This window comes from Thermobia domestica, chromosome 7 (genome assembly GCF_964235325.1).
Source record: "Thermobia domestica chromosome 7, izTheDome1.hap1.1, whole genome shotgun sequence".
Taxonomy (NCBI): domain Eukaryota; kingdom Metazoa; phylum Arthropoda; class Insecta; order Zygentoma; family Lepismatidae; genus Thermobia; species Thermobia domestica.
The window spans coordinates 257,855,930-257,872,787 of NC_137460.1; the positions used below are offsets into that span (position 1 = coordinate 257,855,930).

The 16,858-nt window shown below is 38.5% G+C and overlaps 1 long non-coding RNA gene across 1 annotated transcript in view; it reads left to right on the top strand.

Annotated features, from left to right (window-relative positions):
* Window positions 1–16,858, top strand: part of LOC145689053 (uncharacterized) — a 50,656-nt gene that overhangs the window by 14,199 nt on the left and 19,599 nt on the right. The window lies entirely within an intron of this gene.

A 16,858-nucleotide genomic window follows, 5' to 3' on the forward strand; every position in this document is an offset into this window, starting at 1 on the left:
GCAAAATTTTTAAAATTTACAGGAAAGATATGGATACTTTGATCATTTGTGTGTTTGATAATATATAAGAGTCTCGAAAAATCTGTTTATTTCTTATATATAAGCGGTTATAAACATGGGACTATACAGTGAGCGGAGGGAACTACTTGGCGCAAGGTAACCGAACAGTTGCATTGTGGGAAAGAAACGAGCATTTATGTTATCAACATGGCGAATGTACAAGGGGAATTAACTAACAGTTTTAACATTTGTGAAGCAATATGTTGATAACGAGCAAAATCTTTTAAAAGTTTGTGAAGAACACGGATTAATGAACCTAATAACAAATTGCAGAAAGTGTGGAAAAGAGATAACAGCGAAAAAAAGTGGCAAAAGCGGACGCCCAACTTCGGAATATATGCCGAAGTATTGAAGAAAACATTAATATAATAATCGTAAGAGCACGCGTAAACTAGTTATTAACATTTTGACAATAGCTTGATCCCAAATGTTCATGTGTGTGCTGCTTCTGTCTACTGTAGAAATGTAACTATTAAATAAAATAATAATAATAAAAAAGATGCTTCCTCAAATTCGCGGACGAACTCCTGGCTGTTGATAAATGTTTTCTGCTGAGGACTTCAGACAATTTACTTTTAAATTCTGTCCACCATCATTCTTAGCTTTTAACAAAAAGCGTATTTTCAAATGTTTGAATGGTAAAATATTTTCGTTCTCCATCTTTTTGAAAACATCAACCTAACTAAACTAAACTACTATTGCATTTGCATTTCACTCACTGAATGTATTGATTTGGAGCTGTCAAAATATATAACAAAATCTTCCAGGTGCTTGCAATCAGTACACGTGCTTTCTCCAAGCTTATACGCATCTTCCAGAAACAGCAAGTGGCACCAATATCTTATCTTTTTCTCTGTGTATCAGTGACTCACTGCCAGTCACTGACATAGTTCACGCTCCATTCCTCCATTCTGAGAAATTTACTTACATTAAAGAATATACGAGGAACATACTGAAAGTTGTGAGCAACATTTTTTCACAACCGTGATCTTTATTTGTAAGTGCAACCAAATGTATCATCTAACAATGTACGGACCTTTATTTCACTTTTCCACAGTCTCCGCTTTTTTTTTTCTTTCTTTTTTTTCACACATTTTCCCCATCGTTCTACAAGTTTGAAAATACTCTTGATACAGAATTCCGCTCCAGCTGCCCGTAGACACTGACGCACTGCTTGCCGAATATCCTCCAGTGTCTCATAGCGATGGCCTCGCATCTCTTCCTTCACAAAACCGAAAAGATGGTAGTCGGAGGGTGCCATGTCGGTCGAGGCTGTAGGAAGGATATGGAAGTGTTTCCCTCCCAAAATCTCCTGCTCTGTTCCATAGTTGCACGTGCAGTATGCGAAAGCGCGTTATACTGTTGAAAGATCATCTACTTTCAAGGACGTTTATCACGTAAGGCACGATAGAGCTTCAAAAGTGTCTGGATTAGCTAGCAGAATTTATGGTTTGTCCAGACTCAAGAAAGTCAAACAGAATGCAACCCTGTGTATTCCAGAAGACGCTCCGCATAACTTTCCCTACCGATTGCACTGTCTTCGCTTTCTCCTTTGGTGGCGAATTCAAGTGGTGCCATTCCATACTCACAAGGAAAGCTATCCAACTCCTCGACGAGTATCGCATTGAAACTTGTACAAGTAGATGGACATATTAAAAGTTGGAAATACGCTTACTCGTCGAACCGGAAGTAGAGTGATAGTTCCCCCATAGCTCCTGAAAGTTATGTACTCTGGTCACATATGCCAGAATGTGATACACTGAAACTTGTTTTCTAACGAAGACAAATATTGAAAACTCAAGATGATAACAGTCGGTGGTGATTGGGATTTCTAGTACGTCATCGATGCGAACCGATATGAAATGAAATATGATACGATACACCGATCGTAAGTTCCAAAAGAACTCGTTTACCCGGTGTAGAAAAGGGACACGCTAAAACCACAACGCAAAAATGGTTTTCTATGATGATGATGATGATGATGATGATGATTATTATTATTATTATTATTATTATTATTATTATTATTATTATTATTATTATTATTATTATTAGTAGTAGTAGTAGTAGTAGTAGTACTAGTAGTAGTTAGTAGTAGTAGTAATAGTATTATTAGTATTTTTATCTTATTGCCGACCTCATGTTTGTGTCGGTTGAGCGTCAAGCCAGCGACTGAAAGGTGCCGACTTCGAATTCCTGCTAGGGTATGGTTGTTTGTGGATTTTAAAACCTTTGTATTAGTGCTAGTGGACAATCAAAACGGGCCGAAGTCCTTCGTTACTGAACGAGCCCAACAATATATTTGATGTCTTCTTCTTATTATTATTATTTTTACTAATCATACTGCTCATATTAATAATACTGGCCATACTACTACTACTACTACTACTACTACTACTACTACTACTACTACTACTATTACTACTACTACTAATACTACTACTACTACTACTACTACTACTACTACTACTACTAATAATAATAATAATAATAATAATAATAATAATAATAATAATAGTCATACTAATAACAATAACAGTAATCATAGAAAGCTACTTTTGCGTTGAGGTTTTAGCGTGTTCCTTTTCTTCACCGGGTAAAGGTCTTCGTTTGGAACTTACCATCGGTGTATCGTATCATATTCCATTTCACATCGATTAGCATCAATGACGTATTAGAGATACAAATCACCACCGACTGTTATCATCTTGAGTATTCAATATTTGTCTTCGTGAGAAAACAAGTTTCAGTGTATCACATTCTGGCATGTATGACCAAAGTACATAACTTTCAGGGGCTATGGGGAACGATCATTCTACTTCCGGCTCGACGACGTTGCGAACCGTAAGAGTAAGCATATTTCCATCTTTCAACATGTTCTTCCACTTGTGCAAGTTTTCATGCAATCCTCGTCGAGGAGTTGGATAGCTTACCTTGTCAGTCGTTTTGATTCAGGTTCATAATGATGGAACTAGCTTTCATCTCCAGTCACAATACTCGTCAAAAAGTCATCACCTTCCTGTCGAAATCTCTGAAGAAGGGTTTGGGCAATGGTTAGACTCTGACGTTTGTGGCCCTCAGTTAATAAACGATGGACCCAACGGGCACAAACCTCCCGATAACCTAAGCTGTGAATCATTTCTTGTACCGCACTATGTCCAACTCCAATTGTGTAGCGATTTCATTCAAAGCGATACGCCTATCTCCCCTAATCAGCTCATCACCTCTTACCTTGTTGCTTGTCGTGGAGGCAGTTCGAGGGCGCTTGCTCTGAGGCTCATCTTCGATAGTCATGTTTCCATCCTTAAAATGGTTCACCCACTTTCTAACACTGCTGGCATTAATGAACACATCTCCACAGGCAGTCTGCAGTGAATTCCAGTAGCAGATTGTCCTCTTTAACAAGGAACAGATGAAGGCACTCTAAAAATGTAGTGGAAACGACAAGCATTCCACAAACGAAAAAGCCAGTCCACTCACCAGATTTACGTGCTATATAATGTGCATTCCCGAAGAAGTCGATCGGGTGTTGATTACAGACACGAACTCCTATTGAACTGTCAACGTAGGTCGTAAATCATTGGTGTATTGCGATAAGAAAAGGTCTGAAACTGTTTGTTGTCAGTGCAAATAAACACTAAGTCGAGTCAACAATTATAAGGTGGTCTACGGAACAAAGGATTGCTGACATTGCTTCGAATCAATTTACAATGGAATGCCAACGTACTGTATAGTTCGGACATGGAAGTCGAGTGTTCCAATCCTCCTTAAAAACACGTCTCTTAGCCTGCATTCCGAATGGGCCAAAAGGTGCATGAAAGAAAATGTAAGAACGTGGTGTGGATATTATTGTGGTTTTTAAAGTGATTTTGAGACTGAGAAGGGGTCAATGATCACTGACACATGGAAGTAGCTTCTGAGCATTAATTCTGTGATACTTGCAATTATTTTTACGCTCACGCCAATAACGCAAATAACGAAAAGTTTGAATTTTTCTTGTCGCTATTGTTGCCCAATAGAGAGGAATGCGTGTAATAAAATTACAGACGCATGCACCATCATTGGTAGGCCTACAAGCGAAAGAATGTTATTGTATTTTCTAACTAAAAATGCTAATTTACAGCAAAATTCTTACAAATAATTAGAGAAAACTGCTTCCAACATTTCACTTTGGTACTCCCATTAGGCAAAAGAAATTCTGAGTCCACACCCCTAAAAGAAATCCACACATGGGTATTATCCTATTGTCACTTCAGACTTTTTTCTAAAATAATACCAAATTTCATATTAACTATAAAAATATTTAGTTTCTGTCAGTAGGTCCTTGCGTAAGAATAGTTATGTTTAATTTATGATTCTTTTCAAAAAGGGCTCTAGTTCCATATTAGTCATTGGGACTAATACAAAAGTAGTCTGGAGCATTAACTCTGTGCATCTTGCAACTAATTTGGCACTGATGAGCACACTCAAAATAAAATTTCTCACATTAAAAATTCATGATAAACATTGTTAACAGGAACATACGGAAGAAGCTATTTTCTGTCAATTAATGTAAAATTTCTCGAAGTAGCTCAAGTGGTAGAGCGTTGGCTTCGCATTCGGGAGGTCGTGGGTTCGATTTCCGCTGCCGACCCTCCTATCTGTTGTATTCCAGGGTTTTCCTCAGTCCTACCAGGCAAATGTCGGGATGGTAACCCCTAAACAGTCCCTGGCCGATACCTTCCCAAATCCTTTCCATTGTTATTGTTGTTGTTGTTGTTAGATATCCAGTGCAAAATGGCCTCTGAGCTGTATCTGGTGATCGTTAAATAAATAAAAATTTGGAATTTTATTGCTTTTCCCCCTGTGATCTCCAAAGATATCAAATTACCCTCGGTGCCTTGTGCCCTCTGTTACTAAAATAACATTCAAGAATTTTATTCAAATAACGCCAAATTTCAAATTAATTGACAAAAAATAGCTTCTTCCGTATGTCCCAGTTAAGAATATTTATCGTGAGTTTTTAATGTTAATTTTAAAAGGGGGCTCTAGCCCAATATTACTCACTGCTACATGCAAGGAGCATCGGAGTATTAATTTTGTATCATTTGTGATCAATCTGACGCTCACAGGATTTTCTAAAATAAAATTTGGAACTTTTACAAAGATCCACCAACATATACTTCGCCCCCTGTGTCCCTCTAAGGCGGCATGTTACCAAAATAACATTCAAGATTTGATAAACGCATACCTTTTCGCTACAGTGACACCATATTTCACATTAATTGACAAAAATAACATCTTCTCATATGTCCCTACTAAGGATATTTATGGAGATTTTTTTTTTTAAATTCTTGAAAGGGTGAGACTTACGGCCCTTGTTCCCTGAGAGGGAGGTCTACCAAAATAATGTTCGAGACGACTACACTACCTTTCTGAATAAGTGTTTTTCCATTTTGTAGCAAATATAACTCATTTATCCCAAAATCTTTACGAATAATTATTGTAGAAAACTGCTTCCAAAATTTAACATTGAATCTCCCATAATGAAAATGAACTTTCGTGTTAACGCCTCCAAAACGGGGGCTAAACTGTAATTTTCTGTTATTTACTTTAGAAATTTTAAAAATTGAGATATTTCTCAATACGAATGCCAAATTTTACATTAATAGTGTGAAAACTTCATCTTCTCCCAGCGCTGTAGAAAATCAGACGAATTATGTTCTTCTCTTCGTCAAGTCATCGATCAGCTGTATTATTTTTTTCTATTTTTCGCTTTGCTTCAATCTTTCCTTCTTTGGCATTTTTGGTATAAAGAAGGCATTTTTTTTTTTTTTGCAAGATGTGACCAATGTAATTGACCTTCGTATGAAGGATGCTGGCTAAAGTGTCCTCTTCTCTCCTATCCGTTTTAAAACATTCGTTTCTTACTTCTCTGTCCATTTTATCTTCTCCATCTTTCTCCAACACCATATTTCGAAGCTCTCTAAATATTTCTTTTTAACTATTGTAATGTCCAAGTCTCTGAGCCATACAATAGAATGAATAAATGATAATAATAACAAATAGAAAAGAAAGAAAATTGAGAGAAACTTCTAGTTGTGAGGAAACTGTTCCGTTGGTGGCTTTTCCCCTCCTCTTTGCTAGGATATTTCCTGAGTAGATCTAAGAAAATACTATTAGCGATTTAAATTAAATAGGAATTTACTAGAAATTATTTTCAGAGGAAATCAGCCGGATTTGCTTTCAATTTTAAATGGACACTGTCATTTTCATATTTAGATATACCACTGATAACAGGATATATATAAGTCCATTGCTTGGATAGTGATTCCGTTATCAGGTTATGGTCCATTATCCTGATATGAGTGAGTAAATCTTCATGCATAGTTCTCAAGAAGAATGACTTTCCTCTTCTTTTTCTTGGTAAATATAATAGTTGATACTGATACAGCAGAATACTGCTAACTCGATTCCCAAACTTTTACATTAAAAAGCAAAAGGTTCATGATGTCTGCTGCTCCAGCAGAACATTATCTTTGAAGTAACATGGTAATCTGTTAGGGATTAAACGGTTATGGTTTCTAATATAGCCTATATAGTGCAAATAGTACAGTCACCGACAAATGTTCTTTCCATTTGATGAAATTAGTTTCTTAAATAACTTCAAAATGGAAGGACAATTTGAGAACAGTTTTCAGTATGATTAAAAGAATCTAATTTTCTGTACGTTCCAGCCCTACCACCGTTATTCCCAAAATTACCGCAAATTTACCAAAGGGAAAAAAAAAACTTCTGTCGCTGACTGTACAGGTTCCTTTTAATGATCGTACTATTGTAATAATACAATAACTGTAGTATTGCAATAACTGAACATATTTACGAGTATAAATGTTCGTATGTTTTCCCGTTCTGTTCAAAGATTTCTTATGAAATTCAATTTTAGCAACATTTGTCCATTCCTCTTTGTGATACTAATTCTTGTAAATGTCTGACAAATTTAGTGACTGGTTTTATTGTTTTCGTGGAAAAATCTAATCTACCTCATTCCTTTCCCTCGGTGAGGAAGTGTCGCTCTGTTGTCTACGTAATAAAGCTGTACGAAAACGAAAAGAGTGGGAGAAAGTCTTGCATCACGGAATTAATTGTCTACAAAAAAAATCTAGTGATTTCTTCAGTTCTCTAAGTATGCTTTTTAACGTTTAGGGTATATATTTTTTGAGTATGTGTGTGTGTGTGTGGTTTCTGTTGTGCTGGAACTTCCATTAGAGTAACATGCAGTAAAATATTATACGTTATATATATATATATATACCATTCTTTATTCCATAAAATTTGATATTTTCGCTAACTCGCCACCCTCTTGGTGCTCGTTAGGTCGAGTTTACCAGACTTTACTGTACAAAAATATACTATTATCAAGTTTTCCATTATGGCATTAGGAATATCACAGGGCTGGGTATTGTTAATGAGATAATAGCTCATAGCTATCATTAACTCTTCAACTATGATTATCGTTCAACTGTAACATCTTATAAAGATAAAATATATATCAATCAATAGACGAAATCGAATTGACCCAGGTGGGATGGTTCCGAATGAATTCAGATGTGTAGCTCTTAACGACATCGAGAAAAGTCCATTTTTATGGCGTCATGTTACTTGCCGATAGTTATGGTGTCATGTTACTTGTCGATAGTTGATTTGATTTTCAATTTAGAGTCCCTTTCTGCAGCGAGACTACATGGGACGTATAGAGATGGAGTGGATCAGTGGGCAGTGGGTCAACAGGATGTCAACAGGTACACACAGACCCTGCAGGCGAGGGTCTGTGTGTACAAATTCAAACTCCGATTAGTGATAATTTCACAGCCTTGTTTTATTTCAAGTTTAAACTTTTTAGTCAGTTGAGAGGAGAGTGTGGGTCATAGGTCAGAGTTGATGGCGATCTGTTTCGGTGGGTGGTGGGTCATGGTGGGTGATGAGTCATAGTAAGTGATGGGTCATCGTGCGTCAGAATGGGTCACGCTGGGTGGTGGGTCATGATGGAATGTGCATCCAGCAGGGCGTGAGTCACGGTGGGTGGTGGGTCAGTGGGTCATGGGTCAAGCTTTTATTGATCCACGCAATTTCTGAAGACGTAGACATGCAGGTTAACGTGGAATTCGAATCACATGAGCTCCCGCTGGGAATCGAACCCCGGTATATCCCGCAAAGCCATGTACGCTAGCCGCTTAGCGAAGAGGACCTCAGCTGTTCGTTGGCCATGATAGCTGGTGGTTGTTGCTGGACTGGAACAAATCGTTTATTCCTCAATGTACTGTAGATGACTACAAAGTACTGTTAAGTAGCACCATCTATGTAGTATTTCGCTTCTTTTAACGATTGAAAACACATTGCTACCAGTGACATACAGATTACTTGTAAGAATTTTGGAATTGTTTGGTTTGCTCTCAAGGGCGGCTTTATGATTTTAATTTTGGGTAAGTCCGCTCTCTCGCTATGTCGCTATGAATACATATACACATTTGATTGATTAATGACAGCAGGAAATTACTTTTACAGTAGTGGTTGATGCTATTTGTTAAATAATTATCTACCATTAATAGAAATAGTGGCAAATATATTTACTCTTTGTTGTATCTTATAGAGTTTAATATTTTTGAAAATTTTTGGGTAGCCCCGTGCCTACCAGCTAAAGCCCCTACTGTTTGTTTCTTTTCAGACTACTTATAAGAGTTTTAGAATCGTTTTTCTGTTTGTTTCTTTCAAATGTACCGTTGCGTGTTGTGGTGATAATCTATGAAGTGTAATAATTTCCTGTGATGACGCATGTGTGTTTAAATAGAACCATTTCCTTTTCCTTCTTTCTTTTCTCTACTCTCTAAGCAAGAGATAATTTATCAGGAGCAAAAAGAAATGCAAAAATTCCTCCCAACTCAGAAGTTAAAGATTAACGTGGTTGATTTCCACTCTTGAAATCGGTAAATTTTGAGAGCTATCACCAGATTTTTCTGATCTACACTCTCTGCTCAGTTTGTTATTGGAACGTTAAACAGAAGCAGAAAGAAATTAAGAAACTCGCTCTTCAATTGGAAGACCTCAAAACCGAAACTTGAAACTGGAAGTTCATAGTGACTTTCACAGTTATTATCCGGAGTTTCATCAAGCAAAATGGCAGGTATAACTTGTAAACACTGTATTTAAACACATGTCAGTAAGCAGAAAAAGTATATTTCGTACGGAAACAGCTTATATTTCACGAATAAAAATGTTTAGTTTCTTTATCTGTCATCGATTTTGTGTTTTAAAACCGTTGATGGCATATCGCAATAACCAAGGAGCTATAATGTTGAAACGCTAGGCTTGAAAACACCTTCATGTAAGTGTTTTCTTGATATCGTAATATTTATTTATAATTTTATCTCCCAAAGCTATAGATAATGGCAAATAGTCTTTTTAACTATTTATTTACTAGGACAAAGTGTGCCTTATTAGATTCTCTAATATTAGATCTAGTAAGTATATGCTACGTCCGTTATTCTGCATGAGAACTGTTGAACGAAAGCAATTTGTTGAATTCTGTTTCTTGCAGTCCAGAGCTATTATCTTGGCTGAGCTCGTTAATAGAGTCAATATCTTAATATTGTAATGGGTAACAGTAACTTTAACGGCGGCTATGCAATCGTTATCTGATTTTCAATACTGGGGTACAGTGGCTCAGTGGTAAAGCGCTTACTTCTGGTGCGTGGAGTAACCGGTTGGATTTCTGTCAAGTAAGTTTATGGTGGAATCTTCTCTAGTAGCAAGAAAGCTTTCGGTCAGTTGGCGCGTGGCTTTCGTCTTTCTACACTTGCCCTTTCAACGCGTGCTTCCATACAATCTGAATTTTGTTGTACTTGCAAGCGATACTTTAGATACCTCGCAGAGCGTCATAGCATTACTGGCCGTTGATTGGCTATTGACTTGCGCCAGCAGAGTTTGTTGGCTATGTCGTTACCCAAGTAGAAAGAAAGCTTTCGGCCAGTTGGCACGTGGCTTTCGGCTTTCTACACTTGCCCTTTCAACGCATGTTTCCATACAATCTGAATTTTGTTGTACTTGCAAGCGATACTTTAGATACCTCGCAGAGCGTCATAGCATTACTGGCCGTTGATTGGCTATTGACTTGCGCCAGCAGAGTTTGTTGGCTATGTCGTTACCCAAGTACAAAGAAAGCTTTCGGCCAGTTGCCGCGTGGCTTTCGGCTTTCTACACTTGCCCTTTCAACGCGTGCTTCCATACAATCTGAATTTTGTTGTACTTGCAAGCGATACTTTAGATACCTCGCAGAGCGTCATAGCATTACTGGCCGTTGATTGGCTATTGACTTGCGCCAGCAGAGTTAGTTGGCTATGTCGTTACCCAAGTAGAAAGAAAGCTTTCGGCCAGTTGCCGCGTGGCTTTCGGCTTTCTACACTTGCCCTTTCAACGCGTGCTTCCATACAATCTGCCTTTTGTTGTACTTGCAAGCGATACTTTAGATACCTCGCAGAGCGTCATAGCATTACTGGCCGTTGATTGGCTATTGACTTGCGCCAGCAGAGTTTGTTGGCTATGTCGTTACCCAAGTAGAAAGAAAGCTTTCGGCCAGTTGGCACGTGGCTTTCGGCTTTCTACACTTGCCCTTTCAACGCGTGCTTCCATACAATCTGCCTTTTGTTGTACTAGCAAGCGATACTTTAGATACCTCGCAGAGCGTCATAACATTACTGGCCGTTGATTGGCTATTGACTTGCGCCAGCAGAGTTTGTTGGCTATGTCGTTACCCAAGTAGAAAGAAAGCTTTCGGCCAGTTGGCACGTGGCTTTCGGCTTTCTACACTTGCCCTTTCAACGCGTGCTTCCATACAATCTGAATTTTGTTGTACTTGCAAGCGATACTTTAGATACCTCGCAGAGCGTCATAACATTACTGGCCGTTGATTGGCTATTGACTTGCGCCAGCAGAGTTTGTTGGCTATGTCGTTACCCAAGTATAAAGAAAGCTTTCGGCCAGTTGCCGCGTGGCTTTCGTCTTTCTACACTTGCCCTTTCAACGCATGCTTCCATACAATCTGCCTTTTGTTGTACTTGCAAGCGATACTTTAGATACCTCGCAGAGCGTCATAACATTACTGGCCGTTGATTGGCTATTTACTTGCGCCAGCAGAGTTTGTTGGCTCTGTCGTTACCCAAGTAGAAAGAAAGCTTTCGGCCAGTTGGCACGTGGCTTTCGGCTTTCTACACTTGCCCTTTCAACGCATGTTTCCATACAATCTGAATTTTGTTGTACTTGCAAGCGATACTTTAGATACCTCGCAGAGCGTCATAACATTACTGGCCGTTGATTGGCTATTGACTTGCGCCAGCAGAGTTTGTTGGCTATGTCGTTACCCAAGTAGAAAGAAAGCTTTCGGCCAGTTGGCACGTGGCTTTCGGCTTTCTACACTTGCCCTTTCAACGCGTGCTTCCATACAATCTGAATTTTGTTGTACTTGCAAGCGATACTTTAGATACCTCGCAGAGCGTCATAACATTACTGGCCGTTGATTGGCTATTGACTTGCGCCAGCAGAGTTTGTTGGCTATGTCGTTACCCAAGTATAAAGAAAGCTTTCGGCCAGTTGCCGCGTGGCTTTCGTCTTTCTACACTTGCCCTTTCAACGCATGCTTCCATACAATCTGCCTTTTGTTGTACTTGCAAGCGATACTTTAGATACCTCGCAGAGCGTCATAACATTACTGGCCGTTGATTGGCTATTTACTTGCGCCAGCAGAGTTTGTTGGCTATGTCGTTACCCAAGTAGAAAGAAAGCTTTCGGCCAGTTGCCGCGTGGCTTTCGTCTTTCTACACATTCCCTTTCAACGCATGCTTCCATACAATCTGCCTTTTGTTGTACTTGCAAGCGATACTTTAGACACCTCGCAGAGCGTCATAACATTACTGGCCGTTGATTGGCTATTGACTTGCGCCAGCAGAGTTTGTTGGCTATGTCGTTACCCAAGTATAAAGAAAGCTTTCGGCCAGTTGGCACGTGGCTTTTGTCTTTCTACACTTGCCCTTTCAACGCATGCTTCCATACAATCTGCCTTTTGTTGTACTTGCAAGCGATACTTTAGATACCTCGCAGAGCGTCATAACATTACTGGCCGTTGATTGGCTATTGACTTGCGCCAGCAGAGTTTGTTGGCTCTGTTGTTACCCAAGTAGAAAGAAAGCTTTCGGCCAGTTGCCGCGTGGCTTTCGTCTTTCTACACTTGCCCTTTCAACGCATGCTTCCATACAATCTGCCTTTTGTTGTACTTGCAAGCGATACTTTAGATACCTCGCAGAGCGTCATAACATTACTGGCCGTTGATTGGCTATTGACTTGCGCCAGCAGAGTTTGTTGGCTATGTCGTTACCCAAGTAGAAAGAAAGCTTTCGGTCAGTTGGCGCATGGCTTTCGGCTTTCTACACTTGCCCTTTCAACGCGTGCTTCCATACAATCTGAATTTTGTTGTACTTGTAAGCGATACTTTAGATACCTCGCAGAGCGTCATAACATTACTGGCCGTTGATTGGCTATTGACTTGCGCCAGCGTAAAACGCTTAGGCCAAGCTTGAATAAAACACTCAATGCTAGGTTGCCCCCATGTAACTTCGTTACTGTAATCCAGCTTGCGGCATGCATGTTCGCTTTCCAATCAAGCCGGATACAAGGTTGCCGACTTCCAATTCAAAGTTACAGCAAGCAGTTTGCAAGTTGTCTCTGCTACTAGGTATGTCCATGGGTTTGGTCGGGGTACCCTCATTTCCTCTCACATTGTCATTTCACCAATTCTTCCTTCATCATTCACTTGCCTTAACCATCGGTCTCCCTTAGCCTAACTGCTCAATCGTGGGACGTAAAACTGAAATATTTTATTTCATTTTCAATCCTATTAGAACTGTTCTAGATTTGTACCATTTTAAAAGTACACATTCCGCCATTAGATGGCAGAAACTTCAGTTAGACCTTAAAGTCTAGCGCACGAAATTATATCTTCGCGTGATCCTCTTTAGTGTCTTTAGTTCAGTGCATTATTTATAAGACTTCCAAGATATGCTTTGGACGAGTATGGAAAGCCTTATAGCACGGTTATGTCAGTCTGTTTGTCCGTCTGTTGACAAGCATCATAGGAAAAAGGCAAGATGTACCAAGAAGCTTTTATTTGAATCAATTTAATGTCTTAATAATAGGCTTCACATTCTACGTTAACACTCCATTCGAGCTGGAAGTGGAGTCCTCGGTCGCTCAGTGGCAGAGCGTTCACCTGTGGTGCATGGGTCCTTGGTTCGATTCCAGGACGCGCCAAATGAACTTTGCGGTAGACAAAAGCCGTGCACGTGGGCTCTTCTGTATCCTCCCACTTTCTTCATTTCACTATTTCGTTCATTTCTCATCATCATTGTCTCCTTTATCCTAGCCAACATAACTGTGGGACGTAAAACTTAAAGATTTCATTTCATTTCATTTTCGAATTGGAAGTGATAGGAATCAACAATCACTGGTTTCAGCGTTGATCGCAATAGAGAGAAAAGGAGTAATAGATAGCGAGAAGCATTTACCTGCGATTGATTCCACCTTCTAAGAATATAGTTCATTTCCTCACTACTGACAAGGGAAGTTCAGGAGAAAGCACTTGCCTGCAGAGAAACTAAGCATGCCATTTGAAGTACCAATTCATGCTTATTTCAACGAAATAATAAAATTTGTACGGTTGAGAACTTTTCGAGAGATTAAACGTTAAATACACGATTGTGCCTCCTAGAGACGTGATGGTTTTAACTTGCTACTGGGGTTCATTCACAGACAAACTGTCCATTGCAAGTTGGATGACGGATGGCAAGACGTAATGGTTGGGAATATACCAAAGAACTGCACACTATTTGTACAACCATTTGATGAGTTTGAATTCCTACCAATCAAAGATTATGGCAGGAGATTTGCACATAGTATGAAACTTGTTCATCCGGAAGTAATGATGGACCAATGAAACAATCAAATAAAGTTTCATGTCCATGCTAATGAATCAGATCCGATCACTGCAATACATTAGATTGTTTCAGTCTGTGTTCCTCAAGGCAGGTTACCGAATAAATTATATACTTTTGAATCACCTGTCAAATTGGGTTTTCGCTTTGGTTATGCAAAATCTTCAATCGACGGATGCAACGCAACTGCATATATAAAATATTCACGGTGCAAGGAAGTCTTTTTGCCTGCATCATTTCTTCATAGAACAGAAGAGCAACAGTGATAAATTTTCATATCTAACATATCATTATTGTGAACAATATAATTACTAATTTTAACTAAAAAATCTGTTACTGATTGCAAAACAGTCTTTTATTCTGTTAGACTTCAATTCGTATGTGAATGTTCGTTGCTAAAAAAGTTGTACTGAACGCGTTTAAGTGCGCATATACTCAATTTTTCATATAAACTTCCAAGTTGAATCCCTCGAACAGTTCTCAACAGTACAGGAATGTTATTAGCTTGTTGAAACCAGAATGAATTGGTACTTCAAATGGTATGCTTAGGTTCTCTGCAGGCGAGTGCTTTCTATCGAACTTTCCTTGTGAAGCCAGAAGTGATAGAAATTCATCATTACTTTCATTTCCTCTCTTAAGTTTCTACTGAATCCAGAAGTGATAGAAATTCACCATTACTTTCATTTCCTCTCTTAAGTTTCTACTCAATCCAGAAGTGATAGAAATTCACCATTACTTTCATTTCCTCTCTTAAGTTTCTACTGAATCCAGAAGTGATAGAAATTCACCATTACTTTCATTTCCTCTCTTAAGTTTCTACTGAATCCAGAAGTGATAGAAATTCACCAAAACTTTTGTATTAATATTGATCTCAATAAATCACAGACAATAAGAGATAAAAGAAAGTAGTAGACAACGTTAATTTTATTTCATACGGATTCAGTATGAGAGCAGTAGGTTCCACCACATTCTTACCGCATTAGCCTATTGCAACCGGAGATGGTAGAATTTTACTACCATTTTCGCTTCCAATATTGATCCTTAATAATAGTAAGGGAAAAAAGGAAAGACAGACGCTCAATTTCCCCCCTCTCTCTCCCTTATTTATCTATGTATCTAGATAGATAGATACTTAATTGATTGAGTGTCGAAATACAGGGTAATTTCCTGATCCAAACCAAACACATACGTTACTTCGGATTTTAGTATTGAATTCACATTGAAGCTTATATTAGTTTGTAAATTGCTTACATAGCGCGTGGCCAACTTGACTGCTCCGATGCTTTTTTTTTTTGTCGAGAATTACTTTGTATTTTTAGTGAGTAGTAGGTGACATTGATCAACAGGTAGCAGCATTTGAAAGTCTGTTCGATTGCAAAAAAAAAAAAAAGAGTGTAATGTGTTTTCCTAGTGCACGTACGCTGGACTCTAGGATCACTTACGTGTTTGCTGTCAGTGTGAAAAAAACAAGTTTGGTTTACAGTATATAGCTGCTTTGAAGTTGGCAACCAAGTTCTAATAGTAGTGTTGTTTAGGCTTCTGAATCTTAAATTAGCTTTAGGTTCACTTACTTTTTTTTTTAAGTTTTACGTCCCACGATTATGCCGGTTAGACTAAAGGAGACGGTGATGATGAGTGATGAATGGAAATGGTGGAATGAAGAAAGTGGGAGGAAACGGAAGAACCCCGAGAAAACCCACGCACACTGTGTTTGTCCACCACAAAGTTCACTTGGCGGGGGCTGGGATCGAAGCCGGGACCCCAAGCACCTACTTTATTGTACTAGGGTTGATTAGTGATGATTAGTTGCAATTTAGAGGTTAAAAATCTACCAACCCGAAAAGCAAGTTCCATGATACTTACTAAATTTATTTACTAATTAGACTACTTTAATACAATGTGTATGTCCTAATTAGTAACCTTTCTAATACTTAGAAAGTACTACTTATTTGCCTGTATGCCAGTAATAACACGGGTCACTTGAATTAATACTTTTGTCCAGCTCATATGGGTTTGTATCTCACTTCTCAGAACCGATTTAGCCCAGTAACTCGAGACTCAAACCGACAATTCAGACACTCGATGACTCAGAGGCACTCAAAATATCATCCCAGTGAATTAATTAGGTCCGCTACTCGAACCCAAATATTCACATATTTGATTCCTGATGTGACCATTTTAAATCAAGATACCATGTATTGATTATTATGATCATGCTAGTGAGCGTTACAAGATTGTAATATTAGAAGATACATTCGTTACTCCACACGATAACTCATGAAAAAAAAGGGAATTTTCAAATTGTATTGTCTGTAATAGAGAGCCAGGGCGATTATTTTGGTTTAGATCGTTAATGGAGTCAATTCAGTATCACTTTAATGGATAATTCCGTCCTTACTCCATACAAATACTCATGAATGAAAGGGAATATTTAGATTTTTTGCAACTATCTTCATAATGTTCGATAATGTAGTTATTCCATTAACATGGTAACTATAACTCATGTGCTTCCGTTACTCCACATGATAACTCTTGAACAGGAGTGAGTTTCTAAATTGTGTACTTTGCAGTAGATAACTATAGCAATAATCTTCTCCAAGTTCGTCAATGCAGTTAATACGTTAAAATGGTATCGATGAGTTAAGTCCCTCTGTTACTCCACATGATAACTCTTGAACAGGAGTAAGTTTCTAAATTGTGTACTTTGAAATAGGTAACTATAGCAATTGTCTTCCCCAAGTTCGTTAATGCAGTTGATCCGTTAAGATGGTAACGATGAGTTA